The sequence below is a fragment of the Mesoplodon mirus genome (assembly GCF_964341445.2).
Source record: "Mesoplodon mirus genome assembly, chromosome: 18".
NCBI classification, from domain to species: Eukaryota; Metazoa; Chordata; class Mammalia; order Artiodactyla; family Ziphiidae; genus Mesoplodon; species Mesoplodon mirus.
Window position 1 is genome coordinate 1,410,585 of NC_138994.1, and position 25,973 is coordinate 1,436,557.

Here is a 25,973-nt window from a genome sequence, read left to right on the forward strand (position 1 = left end):
GGTTGCTGAGTGAAGAATAGATTGAGAAAAGAATTAGGAAGACCAGTTAGGACCCTCTCGCTGTGGTTCAGGCAAAGGAGGATGTTGGCTAGAACTTGAATGGGACTGGGAAGATGGAGAGAAGTGGATGGATTCAAGGGATACTTTGAAACTAGAACCTATGGGACTTCCTGATAGATTAGAGGTAAGGTATTAGGGGAGAAGAGGTCTCAAGGATGGTGCCCAATTTCTGGCCTGAACGAGTGGATAGAGAACCCGACTGACTTGGCTTGGACTGCCCCAGCCCCCTTTGCTGCTCCCCCGCTTCCTTGGAACCCCTGAGGCAAATCTTCAGAAGCCCAGAGCTTGAGAGGCAAACATTGTTCAAAAACCACTGGGCTGGAGAATCAGTATGATCCCTTCCGGTTTTGAAATTTTAAAATTCTACGCCTGCCGATGCAGGGGACATGGGTTCGTGCCCCGGTCCGGGAAGATCCCACATGCCACAGAGCGGCTGAGCCCGTGAGCCATGGCCACTGAGCCTGCGTGTCCCGAGCCTGTGCTCCGCAACGGGAGAGGCCACGACAGTGAGAGGCCCGCGTACCAAAAAAAAAAAAAAAAAAAAAGTGACAACATAAAATTCTAAACTGAAAACTCTTTGTGAATAGGGACACTATTTCTATTTCTTTTGATTTCTCCTGTAGTTACCTCCGTATAGCTCTGTACCTGGGGAGCATTCGGCAAGTGCTACCTGACTGTCCATTTGGGCACAGACCTTCCATAATTGAATTTTAGATTAAATTCCCTTTTAAAAATAGGATTCTAATGCAGAATAAACTTTCAGTTGAAATCAATTCGCCTTGATAAAGTAGAGCCACGGCAAGGATAATCTAAAATTGCAAAATCCGAAGTAATTTCTATTTGAGTGGGGGCAGAGAAAAAAAGGTTTTTCCTAAACAACTTGTCTACATTTAGGTAAATGTTATTTTAGGGCAAATACCAACAGGTAGTGGATCAAGCCCATTCAGAATAGGGCCAAGAAACCACTGAAAATAATTCATAGCAGTGAATATAATCCATTTTTTGGTAGTATATTCTCTCCTGAAAGCAAATATTGACCCTCTAAAACTTATTTTGAAACAACGACTTTAGGTAATTCTTAGAACCATTTTAAAGATCAACAAGATGGAGATGGAGCTGTGTGGCCAAGTCCAGGACAAAAATAAAAGACAAGGTGGGGGCTTCCCTGGTGGCACAGTGGTTGAGAATCCGCCTGCCAATGCAGGGGACACGGGTTTGAACCCTGGGCCAGGAAGACCCCACATGCCTTGGAGCAACTAAGCCTGTGCGCCACAACTACTGAGCCTGCAGTCTAGAGCCCGTGTGCCACAACTACTGAGCCTGTGTGACGCAACTACTGAAGCCCACGCACCTAGAGCCTTTGCTCCGTAACAAGAGAAGCCACCGCAATGAGAAGCCCATGCACTGCAATGAAGAGTAGCCCCCGCTCGCCGCAACTAAAGAAAGCCTGAATGCAGCAACGAAGACCCAAAGCAGACATAAATAAATAAAAAATAAAAAATAAAAAAGACAAGGTGGACTCAAACCTACCATCCCCTCTCTTCTCTTTCCCGCTGCTTCTCCTCTGCCTGATACTCCACTCTTCAGACATGATCTTTCCCAGCCATTTCTCCAGGTGAAAAACTCAGAACTTCAATATCTATAAGCACATTGATCAAATCCTCAGATAAGCACACCATTCCAAGCCTTTTATAAAAGAGGGAAGTAAAGTAGCAGAATGTCTTTTATATGCCAAGCACTTTTGAACAAACGTGTCATTTGATGCTGCTTATTACCCTATGATGAATGCCCTGTTTCAAGGATGAGGTGGGAGGGTTGGTGGTCCAGCATCTCACCCCCTTCCTGTTTGGGATGAGTACCCTGCTGCGGACAGCGTCAGTGAGAAGGAGGGCTGAACGTTACACCGTGGACACTGTGGCAGCAAGACCTTTCTTCGTTTCCCTCCTCACCGCCCCTCCCCCCTCCCCCATGGTGGTCAGGGCCCAGGATGTGGTCTAGGATTAGTCAACAGGGTGCTGCTGCCTGGGCTTTGGGTTTGCAGCCTGAGGCACACAGACGGAAGGAAGGTTAAACGTCCCTTTGCAATGGCAGCAGCAGGAGCCATGTGTCTGGTGGTGGTACTTTGTGGCAGTGCCCAGCGGTTGGACCTCCTGGCCAGAGGGTCTTACTAAAGAAGGTTGTTGTTCTTCCTCCACTAGCCCTTGGTTTCTGCCGAATTTCCAAGACTGATTCTTCAGCTCCTGACAATTCTGGGAGCCAGAGATATTTCTTCAGTAAATTCCAGTTGGGGCTGATACAGCCAGCGTTGGGGCAGTTCTTGCAACCAGAAACCTGACTGATCTGTGAGGAAACAGACCCTGAGGTCAAGGAGCTTGTTCAGGGACCCTGGCTAGCAAGTGTCAGTGTTCTGGCCGAGAAACCCGTGCTGCTTTCTTTGATTCCATGCTTCCTGAAGAATTCTAAAGAAGGGCATAAAGGAAAGGAGCAAGGATGGCACACGGATTAGAGTGAGGCTTGAAGACCAGCAGGCATGTGAACACTTACCCCCAAATCCACATTCAGTAACACATTGTAAATAAGTGGGGTCTATTCTATTCTGTGTAGAGGGACTGTGCTATGTTCATATATTATTTCAGTTAATCCTCACAACATTATGATATGGTGAACATTATTTTCTCCATTGTTCATATGGAAAGACAGGCTCAACGAGGTTCGTCCAAGTTTATCTATAGAAAGCGATAGTGCTGGGTTTGAACTTGAGTCTCCGAGGCGGCTGGAGCTCATTCATTAAGCCACAGCTGCTTCACTATGAAATTTAATCAATCAATAAATGTTTCATCGCTGCCAATTTTCTACTAACCCCATCACAGCCCTAGCACAGCCTCATCAGTGTGTTCTTGTTGGTACGCTTCCTTGAGTGTGGTCTTACATCTGTATCCCAGGGGGTGTCATCTGTCACCTTAGACAGGACCATGCCCCTACTAAGGATCTTCCTTCCTGAATTTCCACCTCCTATCCAGGCACTCATCTTCTATTCATTCCTGCCTGCCTCTACCTCCCCTACTCCTTCAAGGGAAACCATGCCTTTGCTTACTGGACTGTAGAATGGAGCTGAAGATCCTCATTGGCAGAATAAATACCAGATGTCTAGGGGTCTTTGGGACAGATTCCTTGCCCAGACCTGGCTCATGTTTTGGATTAAGAAAACAAGTTCTGTATGTTTCCTACCATCACAAAGAGCAGTGAATTGAATTGGTGCCATTGTAAGCTTGATTGTTGTTGCACAGATAAAAGCCTCATTAAGTCCCTCGCGAGGGGAGAGAAGAGGGGGTTTCTTGCTTGTTGTGGTTACAACAACGAAACAGTAAATGGAGGAAATAATTAAATAAGTGCACTTTCCCCCCGAACCTCATCAAGAGGTTGGGTGAGTTTTTAATTAGTGCTGCGTTTTCAATAAATCCGTATCTGTACGTGGTACTGATTCTTTCCTGGATAAGGAAAGATAATAATGAGAATCCTATTTTTCAGCCTCACACTAAAGGGATGCCTAGTGTATTTAATCATGCTGTAGAAATCCTGGCAGCTTTCTCTGAGCCCAGCCTCTGCTCTAATTACATTTCTAGATTTTAGTAAATTGAAAGGGAAAATGTAGGAACAAAATAATTAAAACTGAAGAGGAAGTGCATATTAAAAAGGAGAAGCTGTTTAAAATTCTTCCACACAGTGCTTCCAAGGACATCTACAGTCGTTTAATCAGATCCACACCAAATCAAAGTCCTTTGTACAGAGGCTGGTGGGATCACATCTCAGGTGGGCGGTATGGTCCCCACGGTAGAATGGGAGCCTCATCACACCACGCTACAGATGGAGATAGGACTCTTATGTCCTTCTAGCTCTCTGGAGATTCAGGGCCAGCCTGGACAAGCTGCTGGTGCAGACTCACCAGCTCCGAGGAGTCACCTCCCAGGTCCCAGGCAGAGTCTGACTAAACTGTAATGATTAGCCCCAATTGTAAGGTAGCTAAAGTATGTTGTCCGTGCCTCCAGTTTCCTCCTTCTGTACCCCTTCCCACCTCCATGCTCCTCCCTCCAAGCAGTACCCCTTTTCTTTCTTCCCTGCCATCCTGTGAAATCTGAAGTCAAAAGAACAGGAACTGAACAGTTTCAGTGACACTAGGAATCAGTTACTTGTAACTGGTTACTGGGTTGCCTGTGGGGCACTCTGATTCTTCCCAAGGACCAAAAACCTCGCTGGCTTCAGCTAACAGAATGAAATGTTTGTGGTGATGATGAGTGAAATCTAATTGGAAAGTTTCAGGCACCAGCCTAATAGGTGACGAAAGTGCTTCTTGTTTTAAGTGGGGCAGGCACAGTAACCACATAACTGTTGAATTTAGGATCTCCATTTCTTGATCATTTTGGCTGAAATATGGGTTGAGCAAGCTTAAGGAGTTTAGAGTGTTTTGTCTGTCATTCCTAGGACATTTTAAGCTGTGGGATTGTAGGGTGTGCTTGCGTATTTGAAAGTGGAAGGCAGCCTGGCACTCTCACAGCCTCCCCTGTGGCTTTGCTCATGGGCTCCCAGCTTTCCCTGCTGAACAGACACACCAGCTACCCGGAGCCAGGATGCATGTGGCAGGAGACAGTCCCACAGAAGCAGAGCTTCCGGTAGCTACCCCCAAGGCAGGGCCCACACTTTGTCACCCCACGACCCATAGATTCATCTGGTTGCTCTTGGATACAATGCCTTCTCGTGCATTTGTGTGCGTGTCTACGTAATGATAAAATCTCAGTATGGAAAAGAGACAACGCCTGTTCCAGATTATTTGGCTTGATTCAGTAAGAATAATATTTTAAAGTTGAAGCTAAAGGAAAGAATTGTAACAATAACAAATATCCCATCACTGACATTATTACTCTAACGTAATAACGTGGAGATGACTTTTTTCTCCCAGGGCCAAGATGCTCTGAGACTTTCTTTTTTTTTGGCCGTGCTGCACAGCATGCAGGATCTTAGTTCCCCGACCAGGGATTGAACCCATGCCCCTTGCAGTGGAAACGTGGAGTGTTAACCACTGGACCACCAGGGAAATCCCTGAGACTTTTTTCTTTTACTCAACTCAGGAATCAACGATAGCCCTTGGGGAGCTAGGATGTGAGACCAGCTGGGGACCCAGGTGTCCAAGACAATAAATTGTCACTGAATCAGCTTCCTTTCAGTTAAGCCACCTATATGCCTGCCTTCCCTCAAAAGAACGGTCCTTCTCCTTTCTGTTTCCAAATGCTCAGTTTTATGTTACTTAAAAGAGTCTCTAACATCATCATAAAGTCTAAAAAATATAATACTGACGGTTAGAAAAAAATGAGGTAAAGTCGTTAGTAATCCACACCCTGCTTGCAAGTATAAGTTGCTGTTGTTAAATGCCTTTATTGTTACGGCCACCCCACTCCCACTCTTGGTGTGCCTCTATTTAGTCCTCGCACCTCCGCGAAGCCTGCCGCGCCCTGCACGCGACCCCCTCCGAGTTCCCGCCTCTTTCTTCTCAGGCCCCTCCTTCCCCTCAAATCCTCGGGCACCGGTGAGAACCAGGACGCATGCGCACTAGGGAAGGTAGGCGGAGTCTTGAAGCAGAAGGAGGAGGGGCATGAGAACCCAGAGAGGGGAGGGGAGGGGAGTAGAGGGGGCGGAGGCCGCGCGGGGTGGGGCTCGGCGGGTACGCGCTCGCTGCGTCGACGTGCTGACGTCATGACGCCCCGGCTGGTGTGTTTCGGTGTGTGTGTATGTGTGTGAGTGTGCGCGCTCCGAGTGTGTATTTGTGTATCGGCGGTTCCGCAGGTCCCGGATGTTGCGGACAGTATGAGGCGAGTGCAGGGGGACGGGGACCAGCAGCTGTCGCCGCCGCTCTCAGGTGAGTGGGGGGAGGAGAGTCGAGGAAGAGGGTTGTCCTGTCGGAGTGGGGGGGGCCGTCTCCCTTAAGGGGTGACTGACCCCCCCACTCCCGCCCCCCGCCGCCGTACTAACTCTTCTCTGCCCCATTTCCCACATGCCGGGTTACGTGGCCCGCGAATGCCAGAGACTAATCAACCGTAAACGCGCCCCCGCCTTCGGCCCCCCCATAATTTTCCCAGCCCCATCCCCCTTGCCAAATAGTGAGCTGTCGCCTGCGGCGAGATGGGTGACTGCGCATGCGCGAGTGTGAACGAGCCGGGGGTGCTTGTTCCCTGCCCTCGGGGCGCATGCGCATCGCTGTGTTGCAGGGACCTGCGGGATAAAGAGACCGTTGACCACGCGCCTGCCTTCTTCCCGGGCAGTGGGCTAGACTTGGTGCCAGGTAGTGAGCCTGTTGCTTTTATCCAAAAGGGAGAATTTAAATTATTTAAGGGAGTTTATGACAAAGCACCGTTCGCATCTTGTGTTGTCCTAGAGACTCCCAGGCTACAAACGCCTCCCAGAGCCAACATGCCCCATGCCGACCCTTCTTTTGAAACTGTCACTGCAACTTCTAGTTCTAGCATTATTTTTCTTTCCTCGGATACTCCCATCGTCATGTTGTATCTTTAATGCAAACTTCCCCTAAATTTAGGAGTAGGTGCCCCAACCCATTCAATTACTCTGGCAGGGGATTTTGGTAGCCTTTCTAAGGAGGACTAGGGTCATAAAAAAGAAAGTAAGGGGAGTTTTCGTTTAGTAAAATTATTTATTATTCTCACAGAACTAGATAAAGAGCGAAGGGTATAGGGCTTAGAGTAGTAATTGTAAATCAAGACGTCAGGGTTCTCTCATCTCCAGCCCTCCTACTTTGTGTGACCTATTTGCCTCTTTTTTGGTAAAAGATCTTCCTTAGCGCTTTCGTTTTAGCTGTACATTATTGATGCTCTGAACAGCACATGAAAACAAAAGCAATCTGAAGCTACTGGTGGACAATAAATTACCCAGTGGACGTTTTAATTTTAAGTAACAAGAGTGGTGTTTCTTTCACATTCGCAAATAACAAAGAGTACTTTTTAAAAATTAACTTTAAGGTACAATAATATTTCAGTGATCTAGAACCAGGGTTTTCAGTTCGCAGATTACACGTGGTCCCTTAATTTGCTCCTTCCTGTGTTGCCACTGCTTTGGGTACTTGCTGCTTCCCTCTGCCATCAGAACAGAGTGAGGAGTTAATAAACTGTTACAAGCAAAAGGTTTGCTGAATAGCATTGAAATGAATAACTAAATTGTTGGGGGGGGGGTGTGCACACTTTCTGTGTTTTTCAGTTGTCTTTGCCAACCTTGTCTCCTATCTGGATAACTTAGGAATGGGACATATTATTAGTGAGCCTTATTTTCTCTTCTCTTTCCTTTGTGTTCTTTCTTTGGTATTTGCCTCTCAAGGCTTTTTTTTTTTGCTGCCACTCTTAACTCTAGGACCTTATGTTCTTGGGCCTTAAAGTATATATATATATATATATTTTTTTTTTCACTTCCCCACTTAACTCTGGCCTTCTCATGGTTCAGCTGTCTTTTGTGCTGTTTTCTGTTGCCATGGTTACAGCTGCTGTTTTCTGTTGCCATGGTTACAGCTGGAGCCAAGAGAGGACACAGGAAGCATAGGAATTTGGGGGGCATATATCTTCTTGTGTCCTGTGAAAGAGCTGGAGACTCATCTTTTTTTTCCTTGTGTGAAGACTGAGGAGTGTAAGTTATTGTGACAGCTTCACACTTAGGCTGGGGGTGGCTGGTGTCCATTTGGTACTTTGGGACTTCTCCTTTTAGAGCTCTTCATAGTGGTTAGTTTGGTGCTTGGAGATGTTTAGTGTTGCCTATGTCCAGACTTCCATCAGGTAGTCTGGTAAAATCTTGAAGTAAAGCTATGGAGGTAATAAATGTCCATTTCTCTTCTCAGTAGGCTTCTGTCCTGTAGGATGCTTTGTTTTTATCTGGTTGAATTTACTAAAGTCTCATGTAAACTTTTCATGGTATGAAGACATGAAATGCTTTTAGGTTAAGATAAGTATTAATTAAATAATTCGAACTGGTGCAGAGCCCTGTTTAAAAAATCACTCTTTAAAGTGGGTAACACATGTACATACATATGAAATAAAACTCAGACGCTACACAGAGAGGGAAGAATCTTTCTTCTGTCCTCCTTTCATCGTTCTAGTTACCTCCCTCAAAGGAAACTGTTGTTACCTGTATTTTGTTTACCTTTCGAGAGATAATGCTTTGATAAGCATATACAACTATGTATTCGTTAGTATTTTGTTTTTATTCGTTGTTTATACAAATGATAAGATACTATACCCACTATTCTGCACTTTGCTTTTTTTACTTAGTATATCTTGGCTGTCATTTCATATAGTACGTAGAGTACCTCTCCCTTTTTGAAAGATGGCAGATACTCCACTGTATAGATGTACCGTCATCCAGCCAGCTCTTATTGGGTACTTAGGTTGTTTTCAGTGCTACAATTAACTCGTTTTATGTACTTTTTATGTACATGGGTGTCTGTTGGATAAATTCCTAGTGGAAGGATATATGCATTTTTAATGTTGTTAGATATCACTAAATTGCTTTCCATGGAGGTTGTATTTATATTCCTGCCAGCAGTGTATGAGTCTGCCTCTTTTCTCACCAACACTGTATTATCAAATTTTAAAAATCTTTGTGCAGGGGACTTCGCTGGTGGCCCAGTGGTTGAGAATCCACGCTTCCACTGCAGGGGGTATGGGTTTGACCCCTGGTCAGGGAACTAAGATCCTGCATGCCGCGAGGCACTGCCAAAAAAAGAAAAAAAAAAGTCTGTGCATTCTTTTGTCTCAGTTTTTAAAGTTCATTATGTAGCTTGTTAAGATTCATTACACCCAGGAGTTGTGGATAAATACTGTCACTGTTTTGCAGATGGGGGTGGTGGTGATAGACATTTTTGGACTGCAGAGTAATGTCATGAGAATAAAGTTGTATGCCTGGATAACACGGGAAATCCATTAACAATGCTAGGAAGACACGTAGAACCTATATTCTAATTTCTCCCTTTACCTCTTGCTGCTAGTTTCTCTATGTGAAATTCTGTAAGCCCATAAGTGATGTTTGATGATCTCTCTTTGATAGCAGTGACTCAAAATTGTTTATACGAGTGAACTGCCATTCTGTTGAGGAGTTGAAAAGCTAACCCAGTTAGTTAAGGTGCTCTTCTGAGTGCCTGCACAGGATACTGCCACTGGTACTTTTATTTTTTTTAATTTTTATTTTATTTACTTTTTTTCTTTTAATGGGGTATGGCTGTTTTACAATGTTGTGTTAGTTTCTACTGTACAGCGAAGTGGAGTTCCCTGTGCTATACAGCAGGTTCTCATTAGTCATCTATTTCATACATATTAGCGTATATATGTCAACCCCGATCTCCCAGTTCATCCCACCACCCCCCCCACTTGGTGTCCAGACGTTTATTCTCTATATCTGTGTCTCTGTTTCTGCCTTGAAAACCGGTTCGCTACTGGTACTTTTAAAAAGTCTGCTAGGGGCTTCCCTGGTGGCGCAGTGATTGAGAGTCCGCTTGCCGATGCGGGGGACGTGGGTTCGTGCCCCGGTCCGGGAGGATCCCGCGTGCCTCGGAGCGGCTGGGCCCGTGAGCCATGGCCGCTGAGCCTGCGCGTCCGGAGCCTGTGCTCCGCAACGGGAGAGGCCACAGCAGTGAGAGGCCCGTGTACCGCAAAAAAAAATAAAGAGTCTGCTAATTGCAGAATTTGTGCTTCGCTATGAGCTGTGAGAAAATAGAAAAGAATTAAAAGATGTCTGTGCTGGAAGGAGCTTACAGTTTTATTGGAAAACCAAATCTGAATATATCAAATTATAAGAGAACAATTAGAAAACAGAACAGGAACAGAAATATACTGTGTTACATGCTGAGACGACTTTGTAAAGAAGCGATTAAGATTTAGAGGCGAGGTCATTTGGAAGGCCTTCCGGGAGGAAGTACATTTTGAGCCCCCCCCCCCCTTAACAACTGCTTAGGTGAAAAATTTTAAACATACAGAAAAATTGAAAGAACAGTACCGTTATCACCTTTATATCAATTATCCCCTAGATTCAACAATTTTTCATGTTTTCTGTATTTGCTTTATCTATGTATGTGCATGTGTCTTTACATATATAAATCTTTATCTTGTAGATATCATGACACCTTAATACTTTAATGCTTTACTTTAGATGCATCTTTTTAAAATAAAGACATTGTTTTAGTTAATTGTTCTTACATTGTCACAGCTGAGGCAATTAACAATACTTTCCTAATACTATCTAATATCCAGTTCATGTTCAGATTTTCCCAATTGTCTCCAATACAATACTTGTTAGCTATTGGTTTTTTTTTCTCCAAACATCTCTTTAGTCTCTTTTTTTTAAGTCTTTATTGAATTTGTCACAATATTGCTTCTGTTTTTTTATTTTTTTTTTTTTTGCGGTACGCGGGCCTCTCACTGTTGTGGCCTCCCCCGTTGCAGAGCACAGGCTCCGGACGCGCAGGCCCAGCGGCCATGGCTCACGGGCCCAGCCGCTCCGCGGCATATGGGATCCTCCCAGACCGGGGCACGAACCCGTATCCCCTGCATCGGCAGGCGGACTCTCAACCACTGCGCCACCAGGGAGGCCCGCTTCTGTTTTTTTATATAAATTTATTTATTAATTTGTTTTGATTTTTGGCTGTGTTGGGTCTTTGTTGCTGCTCGTGGGCTTTCTCTAGTTGAGACAAGCTGGGGGCACTCTTTGTTGTGGTGTGCGGGCTTCTCACTGTTGTGGCTTCCCTTGTTGCAGAGCACGGGCTCTAGAGTGCAGGCTCAGTAGTTGTGGCGCATGGGCTTAGTTGCTCCACAGCATGTGGGATCTTCCTGGACCAGGGCTCGAACCTGTGTCCCCTGCATTGGCAGGCAGATTCTTAACCACTGCGCCACCAGGGAAGCCCCCTTCTGTTTTTTTTTATGTTTTGGTTTTTTGGTCACGAGACATGTGGGATCTTAGCTCCCCGACCAGGGATCGAACCTGCACCCCCTGCATTGTAAGGTGAAGTCTTAACCACTGGACCGCCCGGGAAGTCCCCTCTTTAGACTCTTTCTCAATCTAGAACCCTATATTTAGGAGCCATGCAGTATTGCCTTTTCGAAGAGACCAGGCCATCTGTCTTGTATAACATATCACTTCTGGAATTTTCTGAGTGTTTCCTCACAGTTTCATTTAATTTGTTCCTTTATCTCTGTATTTCCTACAAACTGGCAGTGAAGTCTTAGTTAGATTCAGGTTAAACATTTTTGGTAATAATACTTCATAGGTGATGCTATGTACCTCGTATCACATCACAGTAAGAGAAACATCGTGTCCTAATGTCTGACTGTTAATGGTGATGAATTTGTTTGTTCAAGACCATAAATACCAGCTCTCTCCACTGTAAAGACTTTTTTCCCCTTTGTAATTAGCAAGTAATCTGTAGAGTGGTGACACTTTGGCATGATACTATTTTACTTCTCCAGCAACCTTTCACCTGATGATGATGATCCTTGCCTGAATCAGTTATTTCTTTGGTTATTACAAAATGGTAATTTTCTAATTCTGCCATTCCTTTGCCTTCCATCTTCTGTAAAGAATTCCCTCATTGGTTAGGAATAAATTATAATTTCTTCCCAGAAGTTCAGGTAAATTATTAATTTTCCCTTTAGCAATTTTCTGAGTAAGGAGTTGGTATACCTTTAATGATAGCAAATGAATTGTTTCTTTTTCTTGCTCTCTTGGTTTTAGTATCATTATAAACTCGTGGATTTTAATTTAGTCTCTGTTTTACCAATAATTATAGCCTTTTTTTTGATACTCAAAATGTCCCATTTTTGACCTATGGGAACCCTTAAGCTTGGTGTATGAGTGCTTCTAGTAAAAGAAGTCCCTGGATCACTTCGTATTTTTCTTGTCTCAAATGTCCCCTCACCTCACCTCTGTACATTTATATATACATTAATTACATTTTCTTCCCTTTTAATAAATTATGTTGTTCATCTCCCTAGGGAGTTTCTGGCACCAAATTCTAGAAACTAAAGGTGCCTTTCTTTTAACACAATGCACCTAGTGTTTGACTCACTTCTTTGCCACTGGCATTGCTGGATTCTGAATCTGAGACCTCACAGATTTCTTATCTTGAATAGTCTTTGTGAAAGACAGGTAGTATCTCTGAAGAGAGCATTGCTTCCCACCCCGACATTGTTAATATAAGGTTAGCTATAGAGGAGACTGGGGAGTTTCTTCTCTCATGAGCAACCTTGCTTTTTTTCTGAGATTGAAAGGTACACAGGATGAAATTTGGAAACTGATAATTTGTATATAGTATCTTGGGGATATGGGTTTTGATTGTTATAAATCTTTGTGTGTATATGTATATATGTACAAGTATGTGTTTGTCTTTCCTCCCTTTTCCTCAATTACACACATTTCTCCAACACAGTTGGACTGTTATGTAAGATTATGCTGTAATAGCATGTTGTTTTCATTATCACTAGATTTCATCATAAAAAAGAGACAAGTTTTTCTTAATTAGGGAAAATTTTCAGATAGGCCATGAACCCTGATATCGAGCTGTCTTAACACAGGGTGTGGAACAGTGCTGGATCCTGTGGATTTTTATCGTGTACTGTGGACTCAGAAATGTTGATGCATCCACAGTGTTTTCTGAAAATCCATCACACTAATGAAGGATAATATAAATGAAAGATACAGTGGAACTACATTCTAAAACTGTTTTAGGGGCTAAACTAATTCCTGCCTTAGCAGAAAATGATTTATAAGATTCTTCCCATTTAGTGGTATTTTGAGTAACTTACTGATTTCAGGTTACTCAAAGCCTGACAATAACAGTATTCTGATATTTATCTGAAATTCATTTTTGTTTTTACCATCTTGTCATATTTACTTTCAGATTTTATAAGGTTATTCTTAACCTAGTTTCATAACAATACTGCCTCCATATTCAATTCTGGTTGTGTATTCAGGGAAGCACACCTGTTTCTTGTGTTTGTTTTCAGTCATGGTGAATCACTCTGAAAGGCTATGCTGATACATTTGCTACTAAGATCCAGTAGCTTCTTTTACTTTTGTTTTTGACAAGCTCCCATTATAGGAAAAAAGATTCTGAAGTTTAGCCTCTTTAGGGAACACTTGGGCCTTCATGCTTACAACTATGGTCATGTTTTAATAGAATTGGCAGGAGTTGTTTAGTTGCTCTGTGTGGCAAAGTTGGTCATGCTGCTTTGGGAGAGCTGGATGCAGACCACAGAATGGGAATTTTACATTCGGACAGTAACTGTTGCTTGACTGTGAAGACCTTTATTTTTTTAACACTTAAAGAAAAAAATTTATTTTATTTATTTATATATTTTTGGCTGCATTGGGTCTTCGTTGCTGCGTGCGGGCTTTCTCTAGTTGCGGCGAGCGGGGGCTACTCTTAGTTGCAATGCACAGGCTTCTCATTGCAGTGTCTTCTCTTGCTGCAGAGCACGGTCTATAGGTGTGCGGGCTTCAGTAGTTGTGACATGTGGGCTCAGCACTTGTGGCTCCTGGGCTCTAGAGTGCAGGCTCAGTAGCTGTGGCGCACGGGCTTAGCTGCTCCGCGGCATGTGGGATCTTCCAAGACCAGGGCTCGAACCTGTGTCCCCCGCGTTGGCAGGCGGATTCTTAACCACTGCGCCACCAGGGAAGTCCCAACAACTCTTTTTAAAAAGTTTTTTATTTTTTGGCCACGCCACGCGGCATGCGGGATCTTAGTTCCCTGACCAGGGATCAAACCCACACCCCCTGCAGTGGAAGCGCAGAGGGTTAACCACTGGACCACCAGGGAAGTCCCAGAGACCTTTATTCTTTTTTTTTTTTTTTTTGTGGTACGTGGGCCTCTCAGTGTTGTGGCCTCTCCCGTTGCGGAGCACAGGCTCCGGACGCGCAGGCTCAGCGGCCATGGCTCACGGGCCCAGCCGCTCCGCGGCACGTGGGATCCTCCCGGACCGGGGCACGAACCCGTGTCCCCTGCATCGGCAGGCGGACTCTCAACCACTGCGCCACCAGGGAAGCCCCAGAGACCTTTATTCTTGACTGTTGCTTTCTAAGAAGCTGTTGGCATAAATCTTCAGGCCGTGGCACCAGCTACATCAAAGAAGGGCTTGCAGTAGTTCTCTGAAGACCTCTAATTCCTCCTATCCATCTATTTATCTGTAAGAAAAAAAAAGATGTATATGTAATCATTCATCTCCTTAATTTGAGATTTACATAATCCTTTTCTTGGTATTTAGAAACAGGTACTACTTTCTGTTTCTATGATTTTGACTACTTTAGCTACTTCATAGGAGCGGAATCATGCAGTATTTGTCCTTTTGTATCTGGCTTATTTCACTTAGCATGATGTCCATAAGGTTCATCCATGTGTCAGAATTTCCTTCCTTTCCAAGGCTGAATAATACTTCTTTGTATGTATGTAATTACATTTTGTTTATCCATTCATCCACCAATGGACACTTGGGTTGCTTCCACCTTTTGCTGTTGTGAATAATGCTGCTCTGAACATAGGCGGGCAAATATCTCTTTGAGACCCTGATTTCAGTTCTTTTGGGTATATACCCAGAAGTGGAATTGCTGAATTATGTGTTAATTCTTTTTTACTTTTTTTAAGGAGCCTCCAGACAGTTTAATGTAGTGGCTGCACCAGCTTACATTCTTACCAATAGTGCACCAGGGTCCAGCTTCTCTACTCCTTGGCAACACTTGTTATTTTCTGCTTTTAAAAAAAAATAATAGCCATCCATAATGGGTATATTTTAATTTGTTTTTTAACTTTATCTTTTGTTGACACTAAGTTTAAACTTTAAAGTAGGATTTTTTTTTTTCCTTTATGGTGTGTTTCTTGTGAGGTAATAGTTACATCCTGTATTTTCTTCTACAGGTTTTAAAGTTAAGCTTTTCACATTTAGGTTTCTGATCCACCTAGAATTTATTTTGATGCTTGGTGTTAAGTAGGGATCTAATTATTTTCATAAGGATAACCCAAAGGAGGGATTTAATTTTCTTTCCATAGGATAACCTGATATGCCACCATCATTTATTGAATAGTCATATTTGCCCCCTACAACTTTAAATACCACCTACATGTTTCCAAATATATGAGGGTTTGTGTCTGTGTTCTCTATATTCTGTACCATTGGTCTGTTTGCATATCTTTTGCTGGTACTACTCTGCCTTAATTATCATAGCTTTACAATAGTTGTTCATATCTGGTAGGGCAGGTCTCACTACCTTGTTCTTTTTCTGTTCATCAACCTCTCTGAAAAACCCTGTCAGACTGGTGTATTTCAGTGAAGCATTTGCTGTCTAAATTGTATTGACATGATATATAATGGCCTTCTCCAAAAGAGAGCAAAAAATCAAGCCTCCCTTATCTAGCAGCTGGTCGTTAAGTTTGTCTCTTATTCTGAATGAGCCAATAATTTCCATTCAATTTTTAGTTTTGTTGGAGTGATTTTTTTTTTTTTATATAGGAATATGGTCTTCATATGGAGGGGAATCTTGTTATAATTTGTTGTCTCATGCAAGGACACCAGATGAAACACTTTTGGTAACGGCATTGAGGTTCTATGGTGTTAAGGCTTTCTTGATCATAAGGAAAAGAAGCTTATTTAAAATAGCTCATATAAAAGATTTATCAGAAGGAAATAGCTGTCGTCGAATCCAAGGAAAAGGTGAACAACAACGCTTCAGAAAGGACTGGCACCAAGACAGTTCCAAGTACAATACTTCAGCAGTTAGAGGTAATGGACTCTAGTGTTTCACCATAAACAGACCTCAGTATCCATGAAGCTTAATTCAGATTCCTGAGCAATATCTGATTTGGTCAGTCTAAGGCTTGATTTCCTCTGGGCCAGATATCTGCCCCAGGTTCAACTCTGGTTGAGGATACAAAAAACAATTTGGGGCTGGAATCAGAGGCAAATTCTCTTAAGCAGTGGTTCTCAAAACTTTTTGGTCTCAGAACTCTTTACACTTTTTTAAAATATATATTTGTTTTATTTATTTATTATATTTTATATTTGACTGTGTCAAGTCTTAGCTGCAGCACATGGGATCTTCACTGTGGTATCTTTCATTGCGGCACGCAGGCTTCTCTCTAGTTGTGGCGAGCAGGCTTACTCTAGTTGAGGTGCGCGGGCTTAGTTGCCCTACAGCATGTGGAATCTTAGTTCCTTGACCAGGGATCGAACCTGTGTCCCCTGCATTGGAAGGTGGATTCTTTACCACTAGACCACCAGGGAAGCCCCTCTTTACACCCTTAAAAATTATTCAGCTTTTCTTTATGTGGTTTATATCTATTGATAGTTACTAAATTAGAAATTAAAACAAAAAACATTAAAAAAATATTAATTACTTAAAAAGCTATCATATTAACACAAATAATATATTTTTATGAAAAATAACTTTAAAAAATTATAAGAGTGACATTTTTAGATTTTTGCAAATCTCTTAAATATCCTGCTTAATAGAAGACAGCTAGAATCTCATATCTGCTTCTGTATTCAATCTGATGTGATAAATTGTTTTGATTGAAATACATGAAGAAAATATGGCCTTAAAGGACTTGTAGTTGGAAAAGGGAGGATTATTTTCAGACAATTGTGCATATTATTCTCTGATACTACACCAAAACTTGATAATTGGTAGTTTCTTCCTAAGTTAGGTTGCAGTGTGGAATCTGAAATCATATCGATGTTACTGTTACATTAAAATTCATTTACATGAATTTTGTAATATCATGATACATGATTTTATAATATCATGCATTGGTTGTTTAGGAAATGTTGGTTCATTGAGTTAAGCAGATCTTCCAAATGACACGTTTCATAATATAATACCAAAAACCCACATTAGCTAATATCACTATCCTTCTTAGCAGAAAAATTTGTAAGTATTGGGCATCTATTAAGCAGCTACAGTATTTCCAAAATTTTAATTTTTGATTGAAAGCTTGGACTTTATCACTGGCAACAAATACTATCAATTGTTTTCCTTGAACGGACAGAATCACTGCATTTTCAAGAAAATGCCTGCTAAATAGTCACGTCTGAATAACCACAGTTTGCCCTTTGTTCCGAGTAAAAGTAGTGTTCCATGAAAAAAGCAGTTAGTTTAGCTCACTAATCGGAGTCACAATCCTGGAGACAACCGATGTACTCTCCTGTAGAGGTGCTGTTTGCATACTTCCCATTTCATCACGCAGAATATTTAAAAGACCCGTACAAGGGCTCAGATTTAATAAACTTAATAATTTTTATTGCTTCATCGGGAACATTTTTAAGTGAAATTGACTTTTTAAAAAGATCACTAGTCCATGATGATAAAAGGCACACATAAGTCTAGTACGGTTTGATGCCATTACCTTGCTTTAAGCTAAGGCGCCCACAGTTACACCCGTTACTGATTTTGTATCGCCAGTGCAAATGCCAACACGACGCAAAAGGCAGCCGTTTCTTACTATTATGAAAATGGTTTCAGCTTAACAGACTCAATGAAAGGGACTGTCCAGGGACCTCTGAACTACACTTCGGGAACCCCAGTGGGTAGGGAGACAGAAGTCTACTATTTGAGGTCCAACAAGAGTTTTACTGGATTGATGGTAGTGTTACTTAACGTCATTTAACGTGCTGTAGAAATGAATGGGATACTTAAAGGATCATAAACAGTTTCAGATTTCTTGTTGAACAGAATATTTTCCTAGTAATTACCAGTTTCAAACAGCAGAATTTAAGGTATTCAGATGTTTAGCCAGATAGTCTTTCAGATATGTCATAATCTTAGGGTAACCCATTTTAATATGGTTTTGGAGTTTATGTCGTCATAGTAGCACGTGCAGCTTAACATTCTTTTCAAGCAGTTGCGTACATTAAAAGATCTGAGCTCCAAAGGGTGCATTTGGGAAGATCTTGCCTTTTCAGAAAAAACATAGAAGGGAAGGTTAAGGCTAGCAATCTGCTATTTCAGCTTTAAGTCTTTTTGGTCATTAAAGAGTCTTGTGGAAGAAAACACCCCCTCCCCCCAAATTTAAATATGTTTTACGACAGAGAAGGGGGACTAGTGGGGCTAAGTGACTTCATTTCAACAAGTATCTATTGAGTAATTATAAACAAAAGACTTTGTAAAAGGTGGGGGAGGGTATGTTCTGAAATGAGTGGGGAATTAAACCAGTATTATGTGTTTTGGTGTTTAGAAGAGGAAGAGGGACTTCCCTGGCGGTCCAGTGGTTAAGACTCCTCACTTCCACTGCAGAGGGCACGGGTTCGATCCCTGATCGGGGAATTAAGATCCCACAAGCCCCGTGGCGCGGCCAAAAACAAAAAAAGAAGAGGAAGAGACCATTCATTTGGGAAAGTTAGGGTGGGAGGACTATCTTTGTGAAGGTTACATTTGAGCTGGGTTTTGAAGGGTAGGTATTTTAAAGGCTGGAATTTTGATAGGCAGGAATAAGAAGGGAATTCAAGCAGAAGGAATGTCATGAGTGAAAATGTGGAGGTGGGGAAATGCCGTGTTAGTATAGGGTGCGTACGGGAAATAATGAGCAGTGTAGTGTAGCTGAAGCAAAAGACACATGGGAGAATGGGAGCTAAGACAGGAAAGTAAATTGGCCCAGAACGTGGGAGGTCTTCTACCAAGGCCAGGCAGTTAGGGTTTAATGTGGTGAGTGATGGAGAGACTTTGAAAGTATTTGATTGAAACAATAACATGGTCAGAGTGTGCTTTCAGAAAATGTATTTGACCTCAATCATTTATTAATTCATTCATCGAAAAATTTTTAAAGTGCTCGGTGCCACTTAAGCGTGAGGAATGCTGTATATAGTGGTGAACCAAACGGAAAATCCCTGTTCTCATGGAATTTACATTCGAGGAAAGGAACTTCAACAAATAAACAAAATATAATTACAAATTACTGTAAATGTTATGAAGGAAAGGAATACATTACTGTGGGGGATAATGGGGAAATTAAATTTAATTGAGGAATCTGGGCAGGCCTTGCTGAGGAGTTAAATTTTTAATAGAGTACCTACCTTGTGCCAGATGATGTTCTAGCTGCTGGGGATATAGTTAAGGAACAAAACAGACAAAAATCCCTGCTCTCATGAAGTGCATATTCAGGCAGTAAACAAGATAAATAAAATATATGTTATGTTAGAATGTGGTAAGTCCCAAGGAGAAAAATAAAGCCAGAGAAAGAGATGCTGAGCATTGAGGTGGAGGTGGGTATTGCAATTTTAGACAGAATGGTCAGGGAATGTCTCACTAAATCACTACAAAAGTAATATTTGAGTAAATATCTGTAGAAGTAGAAGGTGGAGGAGTAAACCAGAAACTCCAGGCAGAGGGAGTAGCAAGGGCAAAAGCCAGGAGGAATGTATGTGCCTGGCATGTTCAAGGCACCAGCAAGGAGGTCAGGTGGGTGGAGTTAGGTGAACAAGGGAGAAAGTAGTAGAAATAAGCTTGGAGTGGTTCGTAGGAGTCCAGGACCTGTAGAGCAGAGGGTGAGCCCTTAGCTGCATGCCAGAATCACCCAGGGAGCTTTTAAAGCTCCTGAAGCCTGGGCTTCACCTCATACCACCTAAATAAGTATCTTTGCAGGTGGAACTCAGTGGCAGAGGTGATGGAGAGAAGTAGATTATTTGAGAAGTATGTCAAAGAAAATCTGTTTAATTTTAGAGTGAATGTGGGGGTTTAGGGAGAACTATGTCAAAGAAAATCTGTTTAATTTTAGAGTGAATGTGGGGGTTTAGGGAGAAGAAAGTGTCAAGGATGACTCCCAGGTTTCGGGCTCAAGTAATTGGATGGGTAGAGGTGCCACTTACTGAGATGGGAGTGGGCAATAGGAATGGGAAGAGTAGGTGTGGGATTTGGAGGGAAGATCAGAAGTCAGGAGTTCAGTGTTAGACATGTTAAAATTTGAGATGTGAATGAGGCTGAGTATAAATACGTTAAGTAGGCAGAAATGTGAGTGGAGCTTGAAGTAAAGTCAGAACTTGAGATAATAAATTTGTATATAACCTGCTTGTTGATGGTCTTAAAAGTATCTGAATGACATCATATAGGATATATTTGATGGGGAAGGAACTGAAGGCCTGGACAGTTTAGCCTATTCCAGTAATTGGAATAAGAATTGGTGCTAGTGTGAACTAGGATGGGGGCATTGGGACTAGAAAAGAAAGAGTAGGTTGGAGGTTTGGGGACCTGTGGAGCCTGTATGTAGTGGGGATGGACAGTAGACAAGGAATGAAATCGCTTTGAGATGTCAAGCCTGGGTAATGGTCGGTCTCTTAACAGATATAAAATAGTCAGGAGGAACTGGTTTGGGAAAAAAGATAGTGTTTGGCTTTGCATATATTGACATTTAAGAGATGCTGCTTAGCAGGCAGGCAGTTTTAATCTATTGCACTGGGTTTTGGAAGAGCAGGTGAGCTTTGAAACATAAATCTAGGTTTTATTTACATAAGATTGGTTCACCATGGGAGTGGAAAAATTTTTGAAAACACAACATCCCAGGTCTTTATCCTGACCCGCTGGGCCCCCTGTGATATCATCCCTTCCATTTTCTTCTGCAGTTCGCCTCTGTGCCCCATGCTCAGGCTGCACTGGCTTTCTTTCTGTTCTTCCAGTATGCCCAGCTAGGTCCTCCTTCAGGGCTCTTGTACTTGTTTTCTCGTCTTGAGTGTTCCCTTCCTCTTGGTAGATGGAATAGAAGTTCAGAGAGAAAAATTCGGAAGTTCGCATCTGGGAAGTAGAAAAGATTCCAAGAGATCCTTGCTAAGGTATGAGAATGTCCATGAGCATCTGAAGTGGAATGGCTGTGGGAGCCATTGAAGTTGAAATCCTGTCAACAAAAAGATACCATCTTGGTCTTCATGTACTCCAGTGTTCAAATCTGTTGATTAGAGATGCTAACTCAGTGGATTTCCCCTCTGCCTTGTTGGTCTGATGATGGGGTGTTGGTGGTGGTCGTTGTCGTTGACCTTTGGAATATAACTTGACTTGATGATGACTTGACTCATTGCCATCCTGTCACCACTTATGGAGATGTCTGTCCTCTGAATAGGTGAAAACTTCCTTCAGTGAAAGTTATTGGTAGTTATTTCAGAAACTCCTGGCATGAAGAAACAACATGAAAACAGCAGGGAAGTTGATTACATGTTGACTTTGATACATTGTTGAGGATTTACTCCTCATGAGCTACTGTGTCACTTCGGAGGTGGTCAATAGTTGTTGTTATTTCAAATCTACACTATATTTTTTTCAGAGCGAAAAGATTTGCTTTTTTCTGATCATTAAATCATGGAGAAATAGAAAAAATAGAAACAACTTTAAAAATTTCATGTCATTACTAATACTCTTTTAAAGTAACTACATAGAAATATGTCGTATGGATGCATCATATTTTATTTGGTCCATTCCCTCCTAAAGAACTTCCTTTTTCTCCAATTTTTGCTTATAAATTATGCTGTGATGAATCTTTATACACTGATCAGATTGATTCCTTAGGATGGATTCCTAAAGTGGAAGCAGAATTGCTGTGTTGAAGGTTATGCAATGTTCCATATTTTCCTAATTATTCTTTTAATATCTTTATAGTTGAAAAGATATTTAAACAGCATTAAAGGACTTTTTAAAAAAATAATTAACTAATTATTTTTGGCTGCGTTGGGTCTTCGTTGCTGCACGCGGGCTTTCGCTATTTGCAGCGAGTGGGGGCTACTCTTCGTTGCAGTGCGTGGGCTTCGCATTGCGGTGGCTTCTCTTGTTATGGAGCACGGGCTCTAGGCGTGCGGGCTTCAGTAGTTGTGGCTCATGGGCTCTAGAGTGCAGGCTCAGTAGTTGCGGCACATGGGCTTAGTTCTCCGAGGCATGTGGGATCTTCCTGGACCAGGGCTCAAACCTGTGTCCCCTGAATTGGCAGGCGGATTCTTAACCACTGCGCCACCAGGGAAGTCCCCAAAGGACATTTTAATAAAGGAAAAAAATCGATTTTATCCTTTTACCAGCTGTTTTCCTCTCCTCATCTAAGTTGTTCTGTTTTGATTTTTAAATACCTATTCCATGTTCTCACTACACCTACCAAAAGAGAATTTGGGGGTAGGGAAAAACACATACAAAGAACAATTACAGTTCTGGGCATCTTATATTATCAGATAAGGGATCCTAAGTAACATTTGTTAACTGCCAAGAAAGTGACAATAAATATGATGGGAATTCAGAGTGAACTGAGGTGATTAGGAAATGCTTCAAGGCAAGGTGGAACCTGACCTGGATCCAGAAGAGTAGTATTCAGATACGAGGTAGGAGAATGTTCCTGGCCTTCAGAATGGTATGAACAAATTTGAGGAAGGTGTGTATCAACTGACAAATAGGCAGGAGTATGCGGCTAGGCTAATTGGAAAGGAGGGTTCATGCTGTGGTGCAGTGGAGAGGCTGCTGTTGGAGTTAAGTTACATTCCAGAGGACGGATTTTATTTTTGGTACCTCTGAAGTTGTACAGTAGGAAACTTTTAAGATAAAGCAGATATGTGGCCCAATTTAAGCAAACTGAATAGTCAATTTTTTGCAAGAAATACAGGTTATTTATTTATATAAGTGAATTATTTAAATAATGAACTTCCCGTAGATCTTAAAAGTTCTTATCACACACACGTTTTTTTGGTAACTGTGTAATGATGGATATTAACTAAACATATTGTGGTAATCATTTCACAATATATATGTATATCAAATCATTATGTCATACACCTAAAACTAACACAGTGTTATATGTCAGTTATATCTCAAAAAAAAAATGAACTTCCCAATGCTTAAATATTCATTTTATTATATAGTTTGACAGCATGTTGCAACTTTTGTGGATCTCAGTTTCTTCTGTAAAATCGAAGGGTGGTTGCTGAAGTCTTCTGGCACTTGAGATTATTACATAAACTTTCAAGAATACCTTGATTTTATGAAATAAATTGGCCTGCAGTTAGGCTGATACCCACTTCCAGCTCCTTAGGCACAATAATGCACCCCCATATCTGTGGGAGCAAAAATCCTCAGTTGGATGATCTCATGACTTACCAGGTCTAGACTGATTCACTTTTGGAAACTCATTTGTTCTCACCTTTTACTTCTATATAACATTTAGAGACTTTCATTTGAAAGAATTTTGTGGCCTAAGATTGAGCCTCAAGAGGATGCTGTGAGGTCGATCATATCCAGGTGCAATTTTGGATATAAATCTATAGGAAAAATTACATAATACATTCTAAAGTAGAATGTTAAGGATTTCTTTGTTTACTGTCTGTTTTGAATTATTTACACCACTTTTCACTTCCTTTAGTGTGGATAATTGAGAACTGACTAGTACTTTTTAAAACTCAGACTTTCTCTTTAAAGTACATAATTGTGTTAAAGCTAATTTGTGGTATACTTCAAATATCTCCCTCCTAGCATCACGTTCTTTTTACTGAAGCATATTGACCAGTGTTGCCTTTTAGAGGGAACCAAGGTCATAAGCTGACTGACTAGCTCTTCTGACAAGCCTTCTCAGGATGCTGTTAACTTTTTTGGGCCTTTAGGATTTAGGATCCATTCCTCAATTTTTCAAGTAAACTTGTTTCTTCAGTGCACCAGAGTTGACTGGTCTCAGAGAAAAGTGGCTAGCCAAAGTCACATTGGGCTGGCAGGTAAACCAGAATGCCGTTTTATTAAGGTACATGGTGAGGGTTTTATTAAGGTACATTGAGGGGCAGTCTTTTCCATGACCTAGAAAATGTGTCTGCTCAGTCCCTTCACCTCCTAGTGTCAGAGTATTATTAGTATTATTTTTTTTTTTTTGCGGTACGCGGGCCTCTCACTGCCGTGGCCTCTCCCGTTGCGGAGCACAGGCTCCGGACGCGCAGGCCCAGCGGCCACGGCTCACGGGCCCAGCCGCTCCGCGGCATGTGGGATCCTCCCGGACCGGGGCACGAACCCGTGTCCCCTGCATCGGCAGGCGGACCCTCAACCACTGCGCCACCAGGGAAGCCCCGTAGTTCATAATTTTTATTTGAAAACTGTTAACCTAAAATTTTTATCTTCTAATCTATGGAGTTCATTCTGGTAGATGGGACGTTGAACTCCATTAGGTAGAATTTGCTAGCACCTAGAAGACTTTAATTTTTTTTCAGCTGCAACCAATCTTAAAGGGCCTACAGGTAAGGGTGTTTTTCTGGTTGTTGTTAGTGGTGGAATTTGGGGACCTCCCATGTGTCTTCTGATAATGTCATGGGCAGGACCCTTGCCAGGTGACCCTTATATTTGACTTCGTGTCCCATTTACTTCAACTGCCCCTCCCTTTCCTAGGTGATGCCTTGTTGGATTATCTGCTCTGAACCCAGTGTCTGGAGTTGGGCCCCATTGATAATTAGTCAGAGCAAGGGCTGAGAAGACTTCCCTCATTTTGAAAGATGCTTCTGGCCCTTAGCATAGGACTTGCTGTGTTTGGTGAGTTTTACGTGTAAGTGTATGTAAGGTCGGCTTTGATTTGAGTGCTTCGTGTTGATCCTTAAAACTGTGAGGCTTTTCTTTTAGTGATCCCCTGATAATAGCAGAAACTGGGGGCAGTTTTCTTAAGAGATTTAGTGTTGGGTGTGGTTGGTTTACTTGGATGAGGAAAGGAAGGATTATGTGTTGGGAATAATCTCATAGTGGGTGTTCCTAAATTATGTTTAACCACTTTTCTTATAAAATTAGAGGGAGCTTCTGCTGAAAACATACTGCATTAGATATACCTCATTTCCCTGGTTCTAAAATTTTTTTTTAATTTCTTTTTCCACATTTCAGTGTAAGACCAAAGTTGTTGCTCCCTCCCCACCATGGGATGGCATACTACAACTGAAGATGTAAGAAATACTTAAAATAACAAATTACAGAAAAGTAAAATGAGAACTTTTATATATGTTTACTTTGTTTTTAGAAACTCATGTGCTCCTCCTGGAGTTGCCTGATGTTTATATGGTCCTTTGCAGATACTTCCTAGTAAACTAAGATGGTATTTTCAAAGTGGATGACACTCATTAATTTAATTAACAGTTACTTGTACCTGGAGTACATGGAGTACCTGGAGTATCTACTCCATGCTAGACATTATACCAATTATTTAATTAAAAAACACTTAAAAAATACACCAGGAGGGCCTCCCTGGTGGCGCAGTGGTTGAGAGTCCGCCTGCCGATGCAGGGGATACGGGTTCGTGCCCCGGTCTGGGAGGATCCCATATGCCGCGGAGCGGCTGGGCCCGTGAGCCATGGCCGCTGGGCCTGCGCATCCGGAGCCTGTGCTCCGCAACGGGAGAGGCCACAACAGAGAGGGGCCCGCATACCGCAAAAAAAAAAAAAAAAAAAAAAAAAAAAAAAAAAAAAAAAAAAAATACACCAGGAGTTACTTCTGTGTGCTCTGTTAACACTTATCAACTCTGAGATCATGTACTATTCCATTTAACTTGGGGATAAACAGCTGAATTAATAGGGATCCTCTGGCAGTGAAGAAGATAAGGAACTAAATTGATTTTTCAGTGTACCGATAGCCATCTCTGGGCGAAAGTGGCCAGACTCTATGTGGAGGAATTTAGCCATACATGCTATGAAATCCACATCCTGATCTAAGATAGAACTCGATCTCCTTGGAATTAATAGAATCTGCAGTACAAGATGCTCACTCTCACCTACTCTTTGTGCTTCCTTGTACTCAAAGGTGCGGGAGAATTGAGCAGTCAGTCATGGGGATGGGGAGTATATTATTGGTACAACATTTTGTTGAGCAGTTTGGCATTATCTATCAAAATAAACAGTGCTTAGACTTGGGCTTGCTGCATTTATGTTCAG

At 42.1% G+C, this 25,973-nt stretch overlaps 1 protein-coding gene across 4 annotated transcripts in view; it reads left to right on the top strand.

Annotated features, from left to right (window-relative positions):
• Positions 1-5,803: 5,803 nt before the first annotated feature.
• SPOP (speckle type BTB/POZ protein) overlaps positions 5,804-25,973 on the top strand; it is a 65,353-nt gene continuing 45,183 nt past the window's right edge. For 3 of the 4 annotated variants that reach the window (XM_082604940.1, XM_082604941.1, XM_082604938.1), the window contains exon 1: positions 5,804-5,968. The gene's annotated coding sequence lies outside the window, so the exon portion shown is untranslated. Of the gene's footprint in view, positions 5,969-24,453; positions 24,595-25,973 lie in introns of all 4 variants that reach the window. The other variant, XM_082604939.1, reaches the window with a different exon arrangement.